The sequence below is a fragment of the Dermacentor silvarum genome, chromosome 8 (genome assembly GCF_013339745.2).
Source record: "Dermacentor silvarum isolate Dsil-2018 chromosome 8, BIME_Dsil_1.4, whole genome shotgun sequence".
Lineage (NCBI taxonomy): Eukaryota > Metazoa > Arthropoda > Arachnida > Ixodida > Ixodidae > Dermacentor > Dermacentor silvarum.
The window spans coordinates 133,619,650-133,644,396 of record NC_051161.1 but is presented as its reverse complement, the minus strand read 5'-3'; positions in this window follow the sequence as shown (position 1 = coordinate 133,644,396).

Below are 24,747 nucleotides of genomic sequence, written 5' to 3'. Positions count from 1 at the left end.
CTTCTAACACGGCCGCGACACCGTCCTGCGTGGACGTTCAACCCTCCAATCAGCTACCGACCACCGATAGCCTTGTCCGCATCGTGCGTCGTGAAATTGAGGTGGCGTCGCCCCGGTCCCATTTCGCACGCCCTCCCGGCGATTCTCGACCGACAGTCTTTTTAATCCAAGCCATCGTTAGGGAAGAGCTGGCTAACGCAGGACTCCAGCCTGTTGCATCCCTGCCTCACCCTCGGGTCAGTTCTGTTCTCGAACCTTATAGAAATACAGCAACGTTGCGCCGCTATCGTGATCCGGCCCAGTGGAGAACCCAGGACGATAACCCCATATGTTTTCATTGCCACGGCGTTGGACATATTTCCTATCAATGCTGGTGTTGCCGCGACGACAATCGGCCCCTGCAGTTTTCCGCTCTTAACAACTCGCCGCTCCGAGACGCTCCTGCACCAACCCTAAGCTCCAGCCGTTCACCTTCTCCGCACGATTGTCGTTCCCGGTGACCTCTGCCCCGCCGCTATTCATCGCCGCATCCCTCTGGCCGCTCTTCCGAGGAAAACTGAGCATTGCAGCTCCCGGAGGTGACACAGCACTGGACCCACGACCTCCAAAGCCTCTTTTAACCTTGCCCACGCACGAGAACCAACTTGCCGTAGAAGTGGATGGCCTACCCGGTACAACCCTTACCGACACCGGTGCACATATTTGTATGATGAGCTCTAATCTCCGTGAATTCGCTTAAACAAAGTGCCAACACCTCCAGAGGCGACCGGGACGGCGGAACTTAAGCCGTGCTCGGAATGTGCACCGCACGCGTGGGCGTCGCTGGCCGCCACACTTCTGTTTTGTTTCATGTTCTTCGCCACTGCCCTCATGACGTAATCTTGGGCTCTGTTTCTTAACTCGCCACTCCGCTGTCATTGACTGCTCGGCCGGCGTCGTGGAACTTGACTTCCCCGCATCACCAGGCGTCCTGACGCAGTCCAGAGTCTGCTCTCTTGTGCCGAGTTTGTTCGTTTCTCACTCCAAGCACTTACCTGTATTGTCGCCGTGCCCTACTCCAGTGTACCTGATGTTGAATATGTGGTTACTTCGTCTACAAGTGTGCTTTTGTCGCACGTTTCCCTTCCCCACACTGTTGTGACTATTGCGACCAACCAGACTTGGCTGCCCCTCTTGAACATCGGACTCTGTCCTCAAGTTCTTCCCCAAGGCATAGTTTGGCTACTCTGTCACTTAAAATGAGTGTCAGACTTCATCACTGTCACCTCATCCTACGTCAGCAATTCTTTCCGCCGACGTGCCCACTCCTCCGTCGGTACAGAGTAATATCACAAAATTGATTGCCCCGGCCCTTCTGCCCTCGCAAGTAGACGACCTCCGCCATTTGCTCGTCACACACTCCGACATCCTCCACTTTTCTCTTAGATCAAACATCTCTCTTCAAACATCGCATGCATACTGGCGACGCGCCTCCGATTCACCGGCGACCTAACCGCGTGTCACCATCCGAGCACCAAGTTATTCAACAAGAGGTTGACAAGATGCTTTGAAAAGACATTATTGAGCCGTCCGGGAGTCCGTGGGCTTCCCCTGTTGCCTTAGTTAAAAAGAAGGACAACAGTTGGTGATTCTGAGTTGATTACCGGCACCTCAATAAGATCACCACGACGGATGTCTATCCTTTTCCACGAATTGATGACGCTCTGGATTGCCTTCACGGCGCGACCTATTTTTCATCCATCGACCTGCGCTCTGGTTACTGGCAGATCGCCCTCGACGACAGGCACCGTCAAAAGACAGCATTTTTTACAGCTGACGGCCTCTATCAGTTCAGAGTTATGTTACTTGGCTCGTGCAATGCCCCGGCCACGTTCGGGGGAATGATCGACACGCTGTTGCACAGCTTTAAATGGTCTATCTGCCTGTGCTACTTGGACGGCGTAATCGTGTTCTCCCCGAATTTGCCACACACCTCGCACGTCTTTTATCACTCCTATCGGTGTTTCGGGGGGCTGGGCTACAACTTAATTCTTCGAAATGCCACTTCGGTCGCCGCCAAATTACCATCCTCGGGCATCTCGTCGACTCAACTGGCGTCCATCCTGATCCCGCCAAGGTTCGTGCAGTCATCGAATTTCGTGTGCCAACTTTTGCCATGAATGTTCGGTGCATTGTGGGCGTATGCTCGTATTCCCGCCAATTTGTCAGAAATTTTGCAGACATAGCCCGTGCACTAACATATCTTCTCAGTAAAGACACTCCGTTTTAATGGGGTCTCGCTCAAGCCACAGCCTTCTCACACCTTAGTACGCCGCTCCCTACCCCGCCAATTCTTGCCCACTTTGATGTCAATGCTCCAACTGAAGTACGCACAGACGCGAATGGCTATGGAATTGGCGCTGTTTTAGCCCATTGCCAACGTTGTTATGATAGCGTTATTGCGTACGCCAGCCGGCTTCTTTCACCTGCCGAGCGCAATTATTCCATTACCGAGCGCGAGTGCCTCGCTCTTGTTTGGGCAGGTACAAATTTCACGCCTAGTTGTACGGGCGGCGTTTTACTGGTACCACTAAACACCACGCTCTGTGCTGGCTTTCGAGCATCAATCACCCCACTGGACGTCCAGGTCGCTCAGCTCTACGTCTTCAGGAATTATCGTACAGTGTGGTGTAGAAGTCCGGCCGACTACACCAGGATGCCGACTGCTTGTCTCAGCACCCCGTTGACGCCACAGACGCTACCACGGAGGATACACCGACCGGCCTTTTGTCGCTCTCCGGTTTCAGCCACATTGGTGACGAGCAACGGCGGGAAACGTCTCTAAATGACATCATCAACCACCTGCAGTCTGGCTCATCCGACCGGTCACATCGCCTGTCCGTCATTGTCAATGGCACATTATATCACCGAAACATGCACCCCGAGGGGTAGGAACTCGTCATTCCCGCGCATCTTTGGGCGACCGTACTCGAGCAACTGCATGATGTCCCTGCAGCCGGCCACCTTGGTGTTTCCAGGAAGTATGACCGTGTACGACGGCGCTTTTTGTGACCCGGTCCCTACCGTTCGGTTTATTTATTTATTTATTCAAAATACCTTACAGGCCCATTGAAGGGCATTGAGTAAGGGGGGCAACAGTAATTACAAGTAAAAAAAAGATACAAAAAATAAATAAAAAACAAAGATACAGACGAAAAAAAAGGCAACAATACAAATATTACAAAAAGCAAAGTACATCTTTATACAATATTAATACGCAACGAATTAAAGTTATGACGGAATTTTTCGCGATTAGAGATGGATGCAATGTGATCCGGAAGACTATTCCAATATGCAATAGCTCGAGGTAATAGTGACGAGTTAAATGCCTTCGTTAGACCATGAATTTGTGCAAATCTAAGTGCATTGTGAATGCGTCGAGATGTGCGCATAGGTGCATGAAGCGGCAAACAGTGAAATTTATTACTATAAATGTACCTGTGAAAAAGACATAAAAGAGCGATGACACGGCGATCTTCCAATGACTGAGATGCAAGGTCTTGCTTTATTCGGGTAACACTTGAATGATAGTCGTAGTTGCCAGATATGAATCTGGCTGCCCTATTTTGAACACCTTCCAACATACGGATTAGATAATCTTGATATGGTGACCATGTGGATGAAGCGTATTCTAATTGTGGGCGAACATAAATAAGGTATGCTAATTTACATACATCATAAGCTGCGTTGCGCAAGTTTCTGCGCAGATAGCGGAGAGATTGAGAAGCTTTCGATGATACAGCTGCTATATGCGTTGTCCAGGATAAATCCGATGAAAGGTGAACGCCGAGATATTTGTACGATGGGGTAGCCGAAATTATGGTATCATCAATGGAATAGTGAAATACCGAGTTAGTGCGCTTTCTACTAAACGAAATTAACTTACATTTTGAGGCGTTAAGGGACATCTGCCAAGTTACGCACCATCTATTGGTTAGGTCAAGGTAATTTTGCAGTTTAGAATGATCGTCGAAACATTTAATATTGCTTTAGATGACGCAGTCGTTAGCGGACAACCTAACGGAGGATGAAAGGTTAGCGGGCAAGTCGTTGATGTATATTAAAAGAAGTAATGGACCTAGCACACTGCCTTGGGGGACACCGGACGTGACGTCGCAAAGGTTAGACGAAATGATATGGACCACTGTAAATTGCTTACGTGAAGACAAGAAGTTACGAAGCCAAGACAGTGTTAAAGAATCTATACAAAGGGCGTACAACTTGGAGATTAAACGGCAATGAGGTACAGTATCTAACGCCTTAGCGAAATTGAGGAAGAGGCAATCGGTTTGATCGTTAGTGTTCATGTTGAAGTGAAGGTCAGTTGTCAATTCGAATAACTGAGTGTCACATGAACAGCCTTTTTTGAAGCCACGTTGAATAGAGAAAATAAAGTTATTTGATTCAAGGTGATCGTATATATTAGAAGCTATAATGTGTTCAAGAAATTTGCAGCAAGTTAGTGAAATTGGACGATAATTACGGGGTGAGTGTAATCTTACCAATCTTCCAATCCACAGGCAGCTCGCCTGATGATAAAGACTGCTTAAATAGAGTAGACAGAAGACGACTGGAAATACCAGTAGTATTCTTGAGTATTTTAGAGTTGATGTTGTCAATGCCAGATGATGTGGAAACTTTATGATTTGTAATGAGGTTCGCGATACCTTCAGCAGTCAAGCTGATTGGAACCATGAAAGGGAAGGGTTTCTCTGGAACAAATGGCACATTGGAACAGTCTTCCTGTGTGAAAACAGACGCCAAATATGCATTGAAGGCTACCGCAGAATCTTCGTCAGAAAGCGGAGTTTCTTTTGCATCGTGTATTGTAATGTGATCAGAAGACTTACAGGGAGAAATCATTTGCCAGAATTTTTTTGGATTATTTCTCATCAGTGAGGGCAAGTCCTGCGAATAACATTTCTTTTTGGCTGCTCCTAATGCTTTACAGTAAGCTTATAAGCAGTGCTTGTACTTATCCCAGTAGGACGCGGAATTATTACGTTTCGCAGTATTGTATACACGTTTCTTTTTATTTCGCATGGTTCGAAGTTGCTTATTTAACCAAGGGTTGGTTTTGTCGTTCGATATAGAGATTAGCGGCACATAATTATCAACTAACTCTAGTATTTTTTGTTTAAAGAGAATCCAGTTATCATTCACACTCCGTGAGGCAAACCACGGCAGAAAACCTCGTTATAAAAAACTTCTAGCTCGGTGTTGAACCGATCGTAATTACCACGGTTATAATCCCGAATATTTTTAGTCGCTGAACATGAAAAAGCTAAAGGTAGATTAATTTGGAAGTTAAGAAGCCTGTGGCCGCTAAATCCTTCTATGTAAGAAATCGGGCCAGTAGTCTCTGGTGCAGTCGTTAGAACCAGGTCCAAAATGTTACTACCACGGGTGCATTGGTTTACAACATGTGATACGTTGAAATCAAGAGTTAACTCAAGAAAATCTGATGAGGCACGACATGTGGAAGATAAGGCAGACCAATAAATGAGCGGATAATTAAAATCGCCAAAAAGGTATATTACATCCGCTGGAAATAGCTGTGTAGCTCGCTCTATATTATGACGTAGTTCCGTAGAAAAAGAAGAATCCGCGTCCGGTGGGCTATAACATGCTCCTAGAAGTATTTTAGCACAAGACGTCACGCAAGCAGCCCAAGTAATTTCTATAGTAGGGCTAGTATCAAGGGGAAAAGATAAGACTGTCTTTTTCACCGCTATTAACACGCCGCCTCCTCTTTTTTCAACACGGTCACACCGATATATGTTACAGTAGTCCTTATCTGGGAAGAGTTCTTCATTGGTTACGTCAGGATAGAGCCACGTTTCCGTGAGTATAATATGTCAGCATCACTATCATCTAGATAAGAACACAACTCATCCCTCTTGGGCAGTAGACTTCGAATGTTAGTAAAATAAACACTAAAGGATGGGGACTTTAACTGACTCCGCTTACGCAGGCGCGTGTTAGCTGTACGCTATCTTTTAGACAGCAGTGTTGCCAGGTCGGACGAGGCGGCGTAGCCCAAAGTTAGAGAAATTGTAGCCCAAATGTAGCCAAACACAAGAAGAGAGCAAATATTTCGTAGCCAAATGTAGCCATTTTTATTTGCAGTTTTATTTCTATATAAATTTTCACATTCAACTACGGGAATACTTTTTTGCACAACCCGTTGTAACCAAATGTCCTTGCCGCCATGACGGTCGACATCACGCTTGCACACAGAGCACTTTCCGGTTAGCCCCGACAGCTCTCAAGTTCCAACGAATCGCTGCAGAGGGCGAAATGATAGTGCTTTTATTTTATGACAAATAGAACTGAATTACAAGTTTTAGTTATATACAGTAATAATAACTACGAACTCTGCTTTTTAGCTCACGTGAACGCGAAATAATGTTCAGCATCATTGAGCTCTCACGTGACATCTGCCTACGGCGTAGAAAAACTTCAGCTGCCCAGCGGTCTGCGACGGTGACGCGCCCACGGCTTCTTTTTATGAGCCAAAACAAATGTTTCGCGCTATGATATCTCGCGTTATTTGTCTCATCGTCCAATCTTGCTTTCTCGTTAATTAGCTTGGCCCGGGTTACCTGGGACACACTCTATATAGTTTCCATTTACATCAACCTGGCCGCGATCTTAGGTCTCTAGCATGCCAATAACATGCGTTAAAAAGAAGTGAGAGACAACAGATATGCCACTGGCTGTCTCAGTTGGTGTAAGCGAAGCTTTAAATGGCTGCTGCGCAAAACGGCACTCCAGTGTAAGAAAGGAGCCGTCGGTTGCAGCGTCGAGCACGTCTCGAACGTAGCTCGGTTGAAATGGCAAAAGCTGCGACGGCTGAGGAAGAGCAAAGGTAAACGACAAATTGATAACAGTGGTAACCTTGTGAAAACTGGTTACTCTCAAAAAGCAAACCATGTTGATATGCAAATAATTACTGGGGTTTGCCGTGTCAAAACCACGATATGATTGGGAGGCATGAAGCAGTGGGGGATTCCGGATTAATTTTTACCACCTGGGGTTCTTTAACGTGCACATAAATGTAAGTACACGGATTTGCCTCGTTCGCAATGCGGCCGCCGTGGCCACGTATCCAACCCCCGTCCTCGAGCCAGCAGCGCGACACATCATCTGCTAAGCTAACACACTGGGACGTGGCGCACTGATGGCATCGTAGCAAACATGTTTCGATATTAGCAGAATAAGTAGCTGCATCTATCACGTTAAGGGCAAACCATCTATAAGTAAACGCAGCAGGACCAACTTTGGGCTCGGGGTCCTTGCTCCCCATTCTTTATTATACTTTGCAGCATACTTGACCCGCTTCTCCATGGTTCGATTCTCCTCTCCGAGGAGGATTCGATCTTAAGTCTAACCTATGGAAATGAACCTCTAATGTAAGCACGAACAAAAATTCATCTCTCAGGAAAAGGAAAATGGCAGTAAAGCTTAGCGTGAGAAACGTGAAGCAGGTCGAAAGCTGTGCCCGGCGCGATAGTTCACCAAGAAGCCATGGCCATGAACACACTGGAGCGTGTCATCTACCCGTGCTTTTTTCATGTTGGCGCCACGATCGCTCGACCCTGTTTTATTGCTCTCTAAGTATAGCGATGTTAGTACTACAGTGCCATGTTAAAAGCCCTCTACTACCAGGTTCATCCCGATGCCCGGGGATCGGGTGTCTCACGGTGAAGCGCGGTGTAAGTTTCAGTACATCCAAGATAAAAGCCACCGGCCCAGACAACGGCGCAGAGAATGGAGGGGGGGGGGGGGGGCGGAGGACATTTCGTGCACGCCCACACGCACAGTCGCGCTGCCGTCTGAGCCAGCTGAAACATAGCCATCGAGATTTCTTTCTACTCGATCAGAGCGACTTCTGGAGCGTTGATTATGGCGCCACTTATAGCCCAAACAAAGCCAAGTCGCAGATTTTCAGTAGCCCAAATATAGCCACATAGCCAACTCGTCCAAGTCGATGCCAAACTTTTTTTCTGTAGCCCAATTTGGCTATATATAGCCAAACCTGGCAACACTGTTAGACAGTACAACGATATTGCTAGAATTGTCAAAAACGTGGGTATTATTGTCAATGCGAAGCTTATCCACGGATAGTTTGAAGGGCTTGTTTTGAGCCTTTGCGTATTCCAGGAGCTTACGGCGCGCTTGTCGCGTTGTCGTAGAAAAATCTTCACGGATGTAATAAACAGAACCCTTAAGCTTACGCGCATTTGACAAAATCAATTCTTTGTCCTTGAAAAATGTAAACTTGGCAAGACAGGCCTTGTTTATCCGTGTTAAATCTCCCCAGCCTGTGCACACGTTCTAATTGCTGACTTGTTATGGAAAGGCCTAGGTGATCGGAACAAAATTTCACTATCTTATCTTCTGAGACTGCCCAATTCCCATTTGGGCCATCTTCTAGGCCAAAAAAAAAGAAGGTTAGACTGACGCAACCTATTTTCGGCATCATCGCACCTATTCATAATTTTAGAGAGCTGGTTCGACACATCACGTAAAACTTCAACTGAACCAGAAGGTGCGGTCACAGACCGAGAGTCATTTCTTTCTTCAAGGGAATTCACCTTGGTACTTAAACTTTTAATTTCATTGTCAGCTGCTTTCAGTTTATCGGACATGATACGTAGGGCGTCAGCATCAGCACCAGCCCCGTCAGCAAGACGCACAACGTTGGCTTTTTCAAGCATTTCAACTTTGCGCTTCAGCTGTTTAATTTCGATCTCAGCGGTAGCATGTTTAGAAAATAAAGCTTCGTAACTTTCTTTGAGATCACGCATTTCATTAAGGGCAAGGGCGAATGCGTCACCTCCGCCTTATTCATAATACCAGGATTCGACTCTACGTCACCCGCTAGCATTAATAAAAGTTCACGCATGGCACCATATACATACGCACAATATAAGAGTCGCTTCAATATACCACTAAGTTCTGGTGGGCACGACACCGCAAGGAAAAAAACGGTTGGTGCTTCTTATACAAGAAGCATTATTTAAGTAACCAACCTGAAAGAGCAAGGGACGTAAGCGTGGCATCCTTCCCGCGGTGTCGGGCCCAAACCATCCAGTGACAGAGTGACGCTTAAATACCGCACTGCGCAGACCATCCATCGTGACGGGAGACGCGTGTTGCCAGATGTCAAGGGCAATTCCATCCAATGTTGGAAGACCGAGCGTCACCTGCTGCCAGTCAAGAGGCCGGAAGTCGGGTGAAATCCAAGACGAGTCGGGTACACCGATGAGCGCAGCACAGGAAACGTCGTTCGGCCAGGAGGCGTTTCCCTTTTGCCGGCAGGTGAAATCATTCACTGCGCGAAGATTGGGCGTCGTACACGATGTTGCTGGACAGGAATAAGGCAAAGCGACCGAAGCAAGCCAGGAGAAGCACAGCAGCCCACAGCACACTGCCCAGGTAACAGGGACCTGAAAGAGCAAGGGCCGTAAGCGTGGCATCCTTCCCGCGGTGTCGAGCCCAGTGACACACTGTGCCCATGCGTATCACTGACGGGAACGCGGTGCGATGTCATCGTTCCATTGTGGAAGACGGCGTCACTCTGCCTCACGAGTCGGGAGTCGTGCCCTATCGTACCGATGCCAGAGGAGCCAACTCGTTCGCAGGGGCCTTCCCTTTGCTGGCATAACTTCACGCGCGAAGATTATGTGTTACCATTACGCTGGACAATCAAGGCAAGCACGAAGCAGCAGAGGAGCTGCGCTACAGACGTCGCCGATTTCTTGATGCAATACGTAATTTTACATCACGGCGCTCCTAGTCAGCTTCTAACCGACCGGGGTCGCTACTTCTTACCTAAAGCCATCGAAGACTTACTTTGTTCTTGTGCCACCAAACACAAAATTACGACTGCGTACCACCCTCAAACGAACGGTCTTACTGAACGTCTGAATCGCACGATCACTGATATGCTCCCTATGTATGCTTCATCTGATCATCATGACTGAGACTCTGTGCTACATCTTGTCACCTTTGCGTATAACTCCTCACGCCATGAGACCGCCGGCTACTCTCCCTTCTATCTTATTTTTGGACGAGAACCTACTTTTGACGAGAACTAACTTTTGACAGAGTTATTTTGACCGCTGCCGCACTGCCTACTAAATACGCTCGCAACGACATTGCTACAGCAGAGCAGTCACGTCAAATTGCCCGCCTTCGCCTCTCTGCGTCGCAGTCACGGCAGAAGCTGTTGTACGATGTCCACCACCGGGACGCCGGCTTCAGTGCGGGTCACCGTGTCCTTCTGCGGTCCCCGTCTCGCCGCGTTGGCCCTTCTGAAAAACAACTTTGGACATACTCTGGCCCTTATTGTGTCCTGCGACAATACAGACGTTACTTACAAAATAGCCCCTCTCGATCCTATCACGTCTTCTCCTTGATCAGACGTCGTATACCTGGCCGACCTCAAGCCATACCTTTCGCCCACAATGTCTTAAGCAGGAGCTTAATGTCAGGAGACTGCGCGCAATGTGACAAAGAGGACGTTGGGCACTGTGGTGAAGAAAATGACGAGTGAAAAGATTCTCTTTCCTCCATCTGCTACAGCTCGCTGCAAATAGTTTGTAAATATATTTTTAGTTGTACCGTTTCCCGTGGCAATATAGTCAGTAAAAAAGAGTAGTGCGAAATATCTCGAAATAACCTGTGCGAAAACCAAATTGTGGAGTGGATAAGATCCCAAACTTAGATAAATATTCAGTTAGTCATTTCTTGATACATTTCTCTATGATTTCTCTATGATACATTTCTCTACGAAAGAAGTGTTTCTGTCGTGTTTCTCGTCTTTCGCCCTTTACTTTGTCTGGCACGACCAGGTCTTGGTGTCTTTCCTTTAACTCTCCCTCTTTCTTTTTTTTTGCATGTTCAACTTAACATGACAGGCGTGTCCGTCAATTGTGCATGTGAAACACGCTTAACAGCGACCTTGCCCTTTGCTTTGTCTGGCACGACCAGGTCTTGGGGTCTTTCCTTTAACTCTCCCTCCATTTTTTTGCATGTTCAACTTAACATGACAGGCGTGTCCGTCAATTGTGCATGTGAAACACGCTTAACAGCCACCTTGCCCTCTGCTTTGTCTGGCACGACCAGGTCTTGGGGTCTTTCCTTTAACTCTCCATCCTTTTTTTTTTGCATGTTCAACTTAACATGACAGGCGTGTCCGTCAATTGTGCATGTGAAACACGCTTAACAGCCACCTTGCCCTCTGCTTTGTCTGGCACGACCAGGTCTTGGGGTCTTTCCTTTAACTCTCCATCCTTTTTTTTTGCATGTTCAACTTAACATGACAGGCGTGTCCGTCAATTGTGCATGTGAAACACGCTTAACAGCGACCTTGCCCTCTGCTTTGTCTGGCACGACCAGGTCTTGGGGTCTTTCCTTTAACTCTCCATCCTTTTTTTTGGCATGTTCAACTTAACATGACAGGCGTGTCCGTCAATTGTGCATGTGAAACACGCTTAACAGCGACCTTGCCCTCTGCTTTGTCTGGCACGACCAGGTCTTGGGGTCTTTCCTTTAACTCTCCATCCTTTTTTTTGGCATGTTCAACTTAACATGACAGGCGTGTCCGTCAATTGTGCATGTGAAACACGCTTAACAGCCACCTTGCCCTCTGCTTTGTCTGGCACGACCAGGTCTTGGGGTCTTTCCTTTAACTCTCCATCCTTTTTTTTTGGCATGTTCAACTTAACATGACAGGCGTGTCCGTCAATTGTGCATGTGAAACACGCTTAACAGCGACCTTGCCCTCTGCTTTGTCTGGCACGACCAGGTCTTGGGGTCTTTCCTTTAACTCTCCATCCTTTTTTTTTGCATGTTCAACTTTGTTATATATCTCTCTATCTCTCCTTTCTCACCCTTTTTTGGCGCCTTCTTTCTCTACCTAAAGATATAAAAAGACTGTTGCAAGATTTTCCTGTATCCCTTGAAAAAGGTCGGTCCACCGACCGAAACTGTTGGGAAAATAATAAACCTAAGATAACCGCGAAGTTGTGCTTCTGATTTTCCTATATATATATATATATATATATATATATATATATATATGCATACATGTGTGTGTGTGTGTGTGTGTGTTTGCGTGTGTGTGTGTGTGCAGCGTATGGTTGTCTCATTACCACTAGCTGGCAAAGATGGGTTAGCGATTTCAATACATACAGCCTCACCATTTTCAACAGAAAGGTTAAGGCCATATCTTCGTTCATGTGGCATTGTCGCAGATATTAATAGGGCTGCACCGGTATAACTGCCACGTGAACGGTGACAATAATCAGGAACTTATGATTGGGAACAGAACATGTCCTCATCATCAGGCGATAACCACGTATCAGTGACGCAAAGAAAGTAAAAGTTCAAGACATATGATTTCAGAATAGCGGGTACGCTGTCGGGATTAGCGCCTCACGAGAGTTGTAGCTGTGTACAAACTGATCACCTGGGGCACTAATCAGAGATGTTCGTTCCTTTCGCGTTCTGTTCAGTTGCTGCAACGTCACAAAGTGGCAGTAGGCAAAATTTGTGACAACGGGAGGAAGAGAGCAGCCAATCGGCAAGTAGTCAAAATGACCGCACGCGCCTGTCAATGATTTTGATTACGAGCACGTCGTCTCCTAGGAGGAGCACGCGACGAGAGATGTGAAGTTCGAGTGGTCCTCAGCTTGCTATACGAGACCGGCTTCGCATTGAACCTCTGGAGGATTATATTGGATTCAAATGGCCGCTGCGGCTACGGAATGGTTCACCGCTTGCCGATTGGCGGCCCTCTCCCTCCCGCTCTCAAAACATTTGCATACTGCCACTTTGTGACGTCACAGCAACTGAACAGAAGGCGTTTTCGAACAAAGATCTCAGATCGCGCCCCTGCTGAAAGAAAAACTACCTCTCAATTCCTCTAACGTCAGCGTGCTGCAAGGTACTCGAACACATTATTGCTCATTTGTTATTATTTCCTTGAAAATAATAATCTCTTGTCTTCAGCTCAATATGGCTTTCGAAAACAATTATAAACGTCCACGGAGCTCATAACAAGAATTCACGATATTGAATGAACACTTGATTCTTCTCGTCGGGTAAATTTAATTTTGGGGGGCTTAAGCAATGACTTTGATCATGTTCCTCATGTAAAACTTCTCCGGAAGATAGGAAACCTTAATCTTCCATCTTTCATAATAAGTTGAATAGATTCTTACCTTTCAAATCACGCTCAGTAGGTTGGTGCGATGGGACGCGCTTCTAATATTAACAGTATCTTCAGGGGTTTCACAGGGAAGTGCTCTAGGGCCGAATCTTTTCCTATATATGTATGAGCAACTTAGTAGATATGGTTGATCACTAACAATAATATCAGAATGTTCGCTGACGACTGTGTTCTATATATGAAAGTACCATGTCAACAACATCACGTTGAGTGGGAATTCGCTCTATCTAAAGTTGGTGCATGGTGCACCCGGCCGTCAATAGTATTAAACACCGTAAAACGGTCCTTCTACGCGTGAAGAAGAAAAAACAACCATACTCGTTTACTTACCGCGTTCAGAAAACACCAGTACATGAACTAAATGAATATTAATACCTGGAAGTAAGCATTACTAACACGCTTTCATGGTACACGCATATAACAAACGTCTGCTCATCAGCGTCACGAAAACTTGGTTTTCTGAGAAACAAGTTGAAGAAATCACCTCCCGAATTAAAAATGCTCGGTCATAAAACGTACATTTGACCAAAGCTAGAATAAGCATGAGTGGTTTGGGACAGTTTCTAGAAAAAGATGTTAAAAAAATTGAGATGGTTCAAAGACGCGCTGTAGGTTTTACATGTGCGAAATTTAAGTCAACAGATTCTCTTACCAACTTATAAAAGCAAAATAACATACCTGTGCGTGAAAAGTGCCGCAAAGTCGCACGCCCCAAATTTCTGCATTCCATTTATAATAGGAAGGTAAATATACGTGGTTCTTGAACGGAAAGTAAATATACAGCTGTTCATACAACACGCATCCAGGGATCGTCATTTGCATGGCCTTCTCTCATAACATAAACAAATATTCTTTTGTTTGCTCGATCACTTTTGGAGTGGAAAAATTTGCCATGAGATGTCGTTTCTACTGAGGACTTCAAGAAAGCTTTGCTCGGTGCAAATGAAGTTTGACTGAGCCCGAGCTTTTGTGTACTGCCACAACTACTCCTCCAATTTACCCATGGCCCTCAGTCCCCAGCGGCAGCGGAGCACCCGACCAAGTCGGCGGTCAGACCTGCTACGCGGCAGAGGGTGCTAAGAATATCTGGGTCCGGACAGGCCGCCAATGGAAACTTAACCTGGCAACGTTCAACACGCGCTCCCTATCGAGTGAGGCTAGCTTAGGAGGGCTATTTGAAGAATTATCAGGTATTGCCTGGGATATTATTGGCCTTAGTGAAGTGATGCTTATACAGTGCTGACTAACGGCCACGTCCTCTAGTCCACGTCCTCGATTTCTAGTCCATAAGGATATAGCGGGCAACATTGATTACTTTTACAGCATTAATGAGAGGGTGGCAGTTGTAATAAAGCTGAATAGGAGGCATATAATGAAGGTTGTACAAGCCTACGCCCCAACCTCCAGTCACGATGATGAAGAAATAGAACAGTTTTATGAAGGTGTACAATTAGCAATGAGAAAGGTGCATATTCAATATACTGTAGTCATGGGCTACTGCAATGCAAAAGTGGGGGAAAAGCAGGCGGGCGAGCAACCAATTGCCAACTACGGCATCGATTCTAGGAACACTACAGGAGAGATGCTGGTAGAATTCGCGGAAAGCAATAGCTTCCGAATAATGAATACCTCCTTCAGGAAGCGCAGCAACGGGAAGTGCACTTGGAAAAGCCCTAATGGAGAGACAAGGAATGAAATAGATTTCATACTGTCTGCAGATCCAAGCATAGTGAAGGATGTAGAAGTGTTAGGTAGGGTAAGTGCAGTGGCCATAGGTTAGTGAGGTCTAGGATTTGGCTCAATTCCAAGAGAGAAAGAATAAAATTAGTCAAGAGGAAACAGGCCGACCTAGAGGCAGTAAGGGTAAAAGCAGACCAATTCAGGCAGCTTTAGACAAGGAAAATAAAGACTACATAGAAGTAATGAATGAAGCCGTAACTAGGTTGATCTCAGAAGCAGCAATTGAAGTGGGAGTTAAGGCAACAAGGCAACCAGTAGGTAAGCTCGCCCAAGAAACAAAGGACCTAATAAACAAACGACAAAACATGAAAATGTCTAACTCAAGAGATCAGATAGAATTAGCTGAACTGTCAAAACTGATCAACAAGAAGAAAGTAAGGGATATTCGAAATTATAACGTAGGAAAGATTGAGGAAGCCGTAAAATGTGGACGCAGCATTAAATCAGTAAGAAGTAAGCTTTGCATAGGACAAGGCAAGGTGTATGCATTGAAAGATGAGCATGGTAATATCATCAGCAATTTCGATGAAATAGTAAAGGCAGTGAAGAATTCTATACTGACCTGCGCAGTTCCCAGAGCAGCGAAGCTACTTTCATTAGAAGTAGTCAAGAACAGGATACAGAGGCCCCTTCTATAACTAGCGATGAAGTTAGAATGGCCTTGAAAGACATGACCAGGGGAACATCTGCTGGAGAAGATGGAATAACAGTCGATGTAATCAAGGATGGAGAAGCTTTCATACTTCAAAAGCTTGCGGCCATTTATACGCAATGCCTTACGACTTCAGGTGTACCAGAAAGCTGGAAGAGTGCCAACATTCTACTCATCTACAAAAAGTGAAACGTTAAATAATTGAATTATGGACCAATTAGTTTGCTCTCAGTATTGTATGAAATATTCACCAAGGTAATTTCAAATAGAGTCACGGCAACACTTGACTTCAGCAAACCAAGAGAACAAGCTGGCTTCAGGAATGGATATTCTACGATGGATCATATCCATGTCATCAACCAGGTAACAGAGAAGTCTGCGGAGTACAATCAACCTCGCTATATGGCTTTCATAGATTATGAAAAAGTATTTGATTCAGTAGATCGAGATACCAGCACTCATAAAGGCATTACGTAACGAAGGAATACAGGATGCATACGTGAATATATTGGCAAATATCTACAAGGATTGCACAGCAACCTTGGTTCTCCACAAGAAAAGTAGTAAGTTAACTATCGTGAAAGGGGTCAGGCAAGGAGACACAATCTCTCCAACGCTTTTCACTGCATGCTCAGAAGAAGTATTCAAGCTCTTAGACTGGGAAGGCTTAGGAGTGAGAATCAACGGTGAATGTCTCAGCAACCTTCCGTTTGCCGATGACATTGTCCTATCCAGGAACAATGGGGACGAATTACAGCAAATGATTGAAGACCTTAACCGAGAAAGCGTAAGAGTGGGGTTGGAGATTAATATGCGGAAGACAAAGATAATGTTCAATGGCCTGGCAAGGGAACAAGAATTCAGGATCGCCAGTCAGCCTCTAGAGTCTGTAGAGGAGTACGTTTATCTAGGTCAATTACTCACAGGGGACTCTGATCATGAGAAAGAAATTCATAGAAGAATAAAATTGGGCTGGAGTGCATACGGCAGGCATTACCAAATCCTGACTGGGAGATTACCACTGTCGTTGAAAAGAAAAGTGAACAATCATTGCATTCTACCGGTGCTAACATATGAGGCAGAAACTCGGAGGTTAACCAAGAAGCTCGAGAACAAGTTAAGGACCCCACAGAGAGCGATGGAACGAAAATGTTAGGTCTAACGTTAAGAGACAGGAAGAGAGCGGTGTGGTTCAGAGAACAAACGGGTATAGCCGATATTCTAGTTGACATTAAGCGGAAAAATTGTAGCTGGGCAGGCCATGTAATGCGTAGGATGGTAACACGGTGGACCATTAGCGTTACAGAATCGATACCAAGAGAAGCGAAGCGCAGTCGAGGACGACAGAAAACTAGATGGAGTGATGAAGTTAGCAAATTCGCAGGCGCAAGTTGGAATCAGCTAGTGCCAGACAGGCGCAATTGGAGATCGCAGGGAGATGCCTTCGTCCTGCCGTGTACATAAATGTAGGCTGATGATGATGACTATTTATTGTGTTGCTTTCAAACTATCGTATTATTTTGTATAATCTGCAGGGACAATTGTTCATATTGTAATTAGTGGCTGTGGCTGTATTATGGAAGTGCTTTGTATATATAGATAGATAGATATATATATATATATATATATATAAATATATATATGTACATACGAACGAGAAGAAAGGGAACCGAGGGGCCGATGATTATTAATCATAAGAGGGCAGCAAACGATGACACCAAGGACAGCATAGGGGACATTACTTGTATTTACCAATAGAATTCTTTAATTCAATTAGTAAGTACAAGTAATTTACCCTTTGTTGTCCTTCGTGTCATTGTTGGCTTTTTATGATATATATATATATATATATATATATATATATATATATTGTCACAGTATGTAATGTGGAAAGCAGAGGACATGGTTGGTGCCCTGGGAGACGAAAAAGAACATTCTGGGTTTCGCTTCTCTACGCAGCCATTAAAACCCATCTGTAAATACTAGTACGCTTCTTCCTTCCCGTAACACTATTGGTGGAGGTGCAGGGTAATCGATTGCGCAAGACGGAGCTCCACAGCGGACGTAACCTGGCCGACATGTCATCCGAAGGGGAGTCTTCAACCGCGGGCCCGTCGATGCCACCGACGGTCATCCTAACCCAGCCCCGCGACCCTGGCATGTTTTCTGGGATTGACAACGTTGACGTCGATGACTGGTTGGTAAATTACGAACGGGTCTGCGCCAACAGGTGGGATATCACGCTTATGCTGGCCAACGTAATACACTACCTGAAAAAAAAAACGGCACGGGTCTGGTTCGAGACACATGAAGAAGAGATTACAAGTTGGGAACAATGCAAACAGAAGCTTCGTGTTTGTTAGGCACGCCCATCGACCGCCAACGGGGTGCTCAGAAGGACCTTGGGACCCGTGCACAGCCGTCCACTGAATCTTACGTGGCTACATCCAGGACGTCTTGGCTCTTTGCCGCAAGGTCGATAAGAACATGACAGAGGCAGACAAGGTCAGTCACGTTTCCAAAGGCATAGCGGACGACGCGTTTAACCTTCTCGTGTATAAGAACATCACAACAGTCAATGAGATCAATAACGAATGTCGCCGCTTCGAAGAAGCGAAAAGCTGCCGCATAGTTCAGCAGTTCACCCGTCTACCCAACACCGCTGCTTCATCGACGTGTGAAGACCTTTGTCTTCCGCGTGAGCCTAGCCCCTCCGAGAACGTCGCACGTATATAGTCCGGCGAAAAATTGAAGCAGCGTTGCCTGCCACACAAGTGACGCAGTGCTTTGACGATTCCCGACCGCTCGTGTCCCTCATTCAATCGGTCGTTCGCCAAGAACTTTCCAATGTGGGTCTCCAATCCATCTGCTCCGCGAACCGTCCTGACTTCGCTTCGTCTGCTGCCTCTGCCCCTGTTCACCGGAACCAGTGCGGTCCTTACCCGAGCTATCGCAAACCGGCCGAATGGCGCACACATGATGATCGACCCATCTGCTTCTATTGTGGACGTGTGGGCCACATCTCTCGCCAGTGTCCGAAGTTCCTGGCCGGCCCTCTATCGACCAAGCTTTCCCGCCTACCGCCGCTCCCCACTGAATCCTCGCCCAGCCTGCGCCCTCCACCGAGTTCGAAGGTGGACCGGACAACGCTCGAGTCACTGTGACTAACCGCTCACCGTCATCGCACAGTAGCCGCTCCCATTCACCTCAGCTGCGTCGTTCCCCGTCCCCTGCTTACCATCGCCGCTCTCCGACAGGAAACTGACTGGGGCAGCTTCGGTAGGTGACGCTGCTCTAGCACCCCGGCCTGAAATTCCTCTGTTGACCCTGCCTACTGATCGGAACCTTCTGGACGTGGATGTGGATGGTTTGCCTGTAACAGCACTCATCGACATTGGGGCGCAAGTTTCCCTTATGAGTGCTGACCTGTGAACGCGCCTGATGAAAGTCTTTACTCCTGCTCCGACTAGACTGCTACAGGTCGCCGACGGTGGAACTCCGGCTGTGCTCGGAATGTGTGCTGCACGTGTCAGTGTCGCCGGCCGCCACACGTCCATTTTGGTTAGTGTGCTCGAACGCTGCCCCCACGATGTGATCCTCGGCCTCGACGTTCTAACCACCCATTCTGCTCTGATTGACTGTTCAGCCGGTGTTGTCCAACTTGACATACCCCTTTCCATTGACCTTCCTGCTCAAGCCCCAACTCAGCTTTGTTCTGCGGATTTTATTCGTCTTCTTCCCCAAGCAGCAATCTGCATCACCGTTTTCGCCTGTCCACCTGTTACTGACAGAGCCTATGTCCTCACTCCCGCGACTTCAGTCCCGCTTTCCCACAATGACTCCTTCCCCCACAGCGTCATTTCTGTAGTGGCCAATGAGACCTGTCTTTCCATCCTAAATTTCGGCCAGTGCCCACAGGTACTTCCTCGAGGGATGTCGCTTGCAACGTTGTCACCGTCCCGCGAGTGCCATATTTCAGCTCTATCTGTTGCGACATCTACGACCAGTGCTCGTTCTGCGCCTTCTGCATCTGCCCCGGCCGACGACATTGCAAAGATGATTGCGCCGGACCTCGACCCTCAATCCGCCGCAGAGTTCCGTGACCTCCTCGAGTCCTACGCCGACATTTTCGACCTGAACGATCGCTCTTTGGGTCAAACTACGCTTGCGAAGCATCGTGTAAACACCGGCGATGTGGCACCTGTTCGCCGACGCCCATAGCGGGTGGCGCCCTCTGAACGAGAAGTTATCCAGAGAGAAGTTGACAAAATGCTTGCCAAAGGGATTATTGAACACTCTTCCAGCCCGTGGCACTTCCCCTGTTGTTCTCGTCAAAAAGAAGGACAACAGCTGGCGATTATGCGTGGACTATCGTCATCTAAACCAGATAACCAAGAAAGATGTCTACCCGCATCCACAGATCGACGATGCTTTGGACTCTCTTCACGGTGCCACTTATTTTTCATCAATAGACCTTCGCTCCGGATATTAGCAAATTGCCGTGGATGAAATGGACCATGAGAAGACCGCATTCGTCACACCTGACGGCCTCTATCAGTTTAGCTATTCGTTTATCACAAGCCTTTCGGCTTAGTTTAGTTTTCGGCTTAGTTTAGTTTTACCAGTTTAGTTTTTATCACAAGCCTTTCGGCTTGTGCAATGCCCCGGCGACCTTTGAACGTATGATGGACATGCTCTTGCGTGGATTGAAATAGTTCATCCGATTGTGTTACTTGGATGACGTCATCGTATTCTCTCCAACTTTTGCGGCCCATCTTGAACGACTTTAATCTGTGTTTTCTGTTTTTCGCTCCGCCGGCCTGCAGCTCAACTCGTCCAAGTGCCACTTCGGTCACCGCCAAATAACCACGCTAGGACATCTCGTCGATTCGTCAGGCATTCGCCCCGATCCCGCTAAAGTTCATGCAGTGCAGAATTTCCCTGTACCAACCTCTGCCAAAGATGTTCGCGGGCGATACATTCTTGCCAAAGTCATCGACGACTTACTTCGATCCTGTGCTACTAAACACAAGCTTACTACAGCCTACCATCCTCAAACTAACGTCTTACTGAACGCCTGAACCGGACAATAAGTGACATGCTCGCGATGTATGTTTCCTCCGAACATCGCGACTGGGTCACTGCTTTGCCTTTTGTAACGTTTGCGTACAATTCCTCGCGCCACGACACAGCTGGCTATTCGCCCTTCTACCTTCTATATGGCCATGAACCGACCTTGCCTTTCGAGACTATTCTTTCGACCACACTCGACTCGCCGACAGAGTACGCTCGTGATGTCATAACCACAGCGACCCAGGCATGCCAGATTGCCCGTCTTCGTCTCTCTGCTTCACAGACACGTCAGAAGTGCCGTTACGATCAGCGCCACCGCGATGTCGAATACGAACCAGCTGTTCTTGTGCTAGTTTGGTCTCCCTCTCGACGTGTAGTTCTTTCGGAGAAACTCCTTTCGCGATACTACGGCCCTTATCGCACCCTCCGCCAGGTGACCCCTGTCACATATGAAGTGTCTCCACTGGATGCTACCATGGCTTCACCTCTATCTTACATCATCCACGTCAGCCGCCTCAAACCGTTCCTTTCTGGACCAGTGAGTCGCACCACTAAGGTGCTTCTTCCGACGGGGGTAATGTCACAGTATGTAATGCGGAAAGAAGAGGACATTGTTGGTACCCTGGGAGACGACAAGGAAGATTCTGGGTTTCGATTCTCTACGCAGCCAATAAAATCCATCTGTAAATACTAGTACGCTTCTTCCTTCCCGTAAAAATATTGTCACGAGCTCTTGCCATGGACCACGGCTGCCGCGCATACGACAACATGGAAGAAAGAGGAGAACGACGTGAGCCAAGCTGCCTGGGGGCCGCGTTCGAAACGCTCTCATCAACCAGATTCATCTGGTTCGACATCAAACACCTCGTGTGTAACATTTGGTGGAGCTGTGCTGGGTAACTCCACACGACCTACAACGGAGCCATCAGCACAACTACGCCGAAGCCGTCGCGTCGTTGGACTTTCGTCGTCGCGCTCAACCATGGCCACCGAGAAAAACACCCTCACCAGCAGTGCCTTGGTGAGCCCAGTCCCTATCCAGCACTACCGAGAGGTACGTACGTTCTCGGCGAAGGCAGATGAAGATGTGGATGAGCGGCTAACCCATTACGAACGGGTAAGCCAATACAATAACTGGAACGCTGACAGTCAGCTTAGGAACGTTGTTTTCTTCTTCGCCGGCACGGCGTTGGTATAATACGACAACCACGCAGACATGCTAATTACGTGGACACGCTTCTTTGAAGAGATGAAGAAGTGCTTCGGTGACTCGGACGCAAAGAAGAAACGTGCGGAATTCACATTAGCCCAGAGAGCTCAAGTACCTGGCAAGACTTGCACTACCTATAGTGAAGAAATTTTGAAGGTGTGCCGAACCGTCAACCCTCAAATGACAGGAGGGAGGTAAAGTGGGGCATGTCTTAAAAGGAATAGCGGAAGACGTGTACAACTTCCTCATTGGAAAAGAGAACTTGCGCACCGTATGATACAGCACTGCCGTACGTTCGAGGCGCTGAAGACTCGCTGAATTGCACCAAAGTTTGGACGGCTGGCCAACGTAACGACTGTACCAAGTGTTGAGACTCCGCACCCAGACCTTTCGTCCGCCATCCGCCAGATAGACCGCGAGGAGCTCCAGCGGCATGACGAACAGGCGCGTTATGCGGCGCCACGTTGCAGCTCCTCCGTTTTTCGAGACACCCTTTGGGAACCCCCTTCGGCTACTTGGAACCACTCGGTGAACGTCGCGGCTCTTAACGGCTCCAGAGACGAACCGCATTACGACACGACCGAACCACCACGCAATGATTCGCCCCCTCATCATTTTGATCCACGCCCACGCAATTTTCGTCCACGAAGACTTGCCGCTACATAGGACTTTCAAGGGGAAGAGCCTCGTTACACTCGACCGATGTCTTCGGCAGAATACTTCAATCCGCATCCTGAAGTTCGCCCTTTGCCAGTATGTTACTTATGCGGCATGCCTGGCCACATAGCTAGGTACTGTAGCCAACGCCGAGCATCGAACTACGGACCATCAGCGCCGACTATGCGGTCAAGCGGTCGTACACTGCGCGCTCAGTGGCCAGGAGACTCCACTTCAGGAAGCCTCTTCCGAGAGGACCGACGCACCGCCCAGGAGACCTACTTTGGAGAAGCAAGAACCCGCAACCGCTACCGCTCCCCTGCCTCCAACCGTATACTCTGACGCCACCACCAACCTTCCGACCCTCCTGATCACCATCCCCTCGGCCGCGATTGACGTCACCGTCACCTCGGTGCCGTTTCGTGTCGCCCCCGTCGGGAAACTAGCCAGCGCGGCCGATGGAGGTGAGGTCGCTGGAAAATGTGCGCTGCCGACTCAACTGCCTCCAACTATTTTCATGCTTAAGGATAAGGTTCATGTACTGATTGATGGGGTCTTAAGAATGGCTTTAGTCGGCACGGGAGCAACTGTCTCGGTCATGAGTGTGGGGTTTAACGGCCTTCTGGGACGCAAGGTTATGTTTCGTTGGGACCAGTGCACAAGTTTCCGTGGAGTCAGTGGTGAAAAATTATACCCGGTTGATGTGTAATGTGGATGTGTCTTTGGGTGGGAGTGTTTTTAAATCAGTTTACTGTTCTTCCTCGCTCCTCGCATGACGTGATTCTGGGCACTGACTTTTTGCAATTGTGTGGTGCCATTGTTGACTGCCGGAAAGGAGAACGAAGTGTCGACACCAGTGTTTCGCCTGTGCTCTTTGAAGGTGCAGCTTGCCCGGAGAGTGTGTTTTGCGTGTCTGATGATACAGTTGTGCCCGCCTTATCCGCGATGCGTGTTGCCGTCGCCTGTTCATCTCCTACTCCTATCTCGTTCGATGCTGCAGTGGAACGTGTACATCGGAACTGCCTGAAGAAAGACGTGTTAGTTCCGAACTGCGTGGTCTCAGTGACCAATGGATGCGCGAGGCTGTGCTACCTGAAGGCCTAAAGATTGCCAGGTTTCAGGAAGGCTCGCCTACATAGGTGGCAGTACTTACAGAGCTTACTCTCGAGCCCCGGGAGCTCGAAGATACTTTCCATGACTGATAAATTGCACGTTAAACCCAATAATTTAATTTTCATGATTGATAAATCACTCAATTATCACGAGCGCCGAGTGTTGATGGCCCTACTTACGAAACACACCTCGGTATTTGACTTTGCCCTGCACGATGGGCCTGCCATCGATTCCTGCGTCCAGAGCTCGTCACCGCATCAACGCAGAAGCCGCCCAGCCAATCCGAAAAGAGGCTATCGTGTGTCCCCATCAGAACGCAAGATAATCAGTGATCTAGTCAAATAATAGCTATGCAAAGGCGTCATGCGAGAATCATCTAATCCTTGGGCAGCCCCCGTGATATTGGTGAAGAAGAAAGACGGTACGTGGTGGTTCTGCATTGATTATCGTCGCCTAAATGTCGTTACTAAGAAAGATGTATATCCGCTCCCACGAATTGACGATGCCATCAACTGCCTTTTTACGGCATCTTACTTTTCCTCTATCAATTTACGGTCAGGTTACTGGCAAATTCCTATGCACAAGGGCGACAGAAAAAAAAAGTATTTGTAACACCCGACGGACTATTTGAGTTGAACGTGATGCCTTTCTGGTTGTGTAACGCGCCCGCAACGTTCGAAAAGTTCATGGACACGACATTACGCGGCTTGAAATGGGAAGTTTGCATGTGCTACTTAGACGACATTCGAAACAAGAATGGGAACCGAGGGGCTTGATTTTATGAGTCATAACCATATAAAGCCAACAGACAACGAAGCCAAGGAAAGCTTCGGGGAAATTAAGTGTAGTTGAAATTGGAATGTTGAAAATAATGAAGAAAAGGGAAATGAAAGTGGACGAAAAGATAACTTGTCGCCGGTGGGAGCCGAACCCGCAACCTCCGCATTACGCGTGCGTTGCACTACCAATTGTGCTACAGCGACGGCCATCAATTCGTCCACTAACTTGGGTATTTATGTT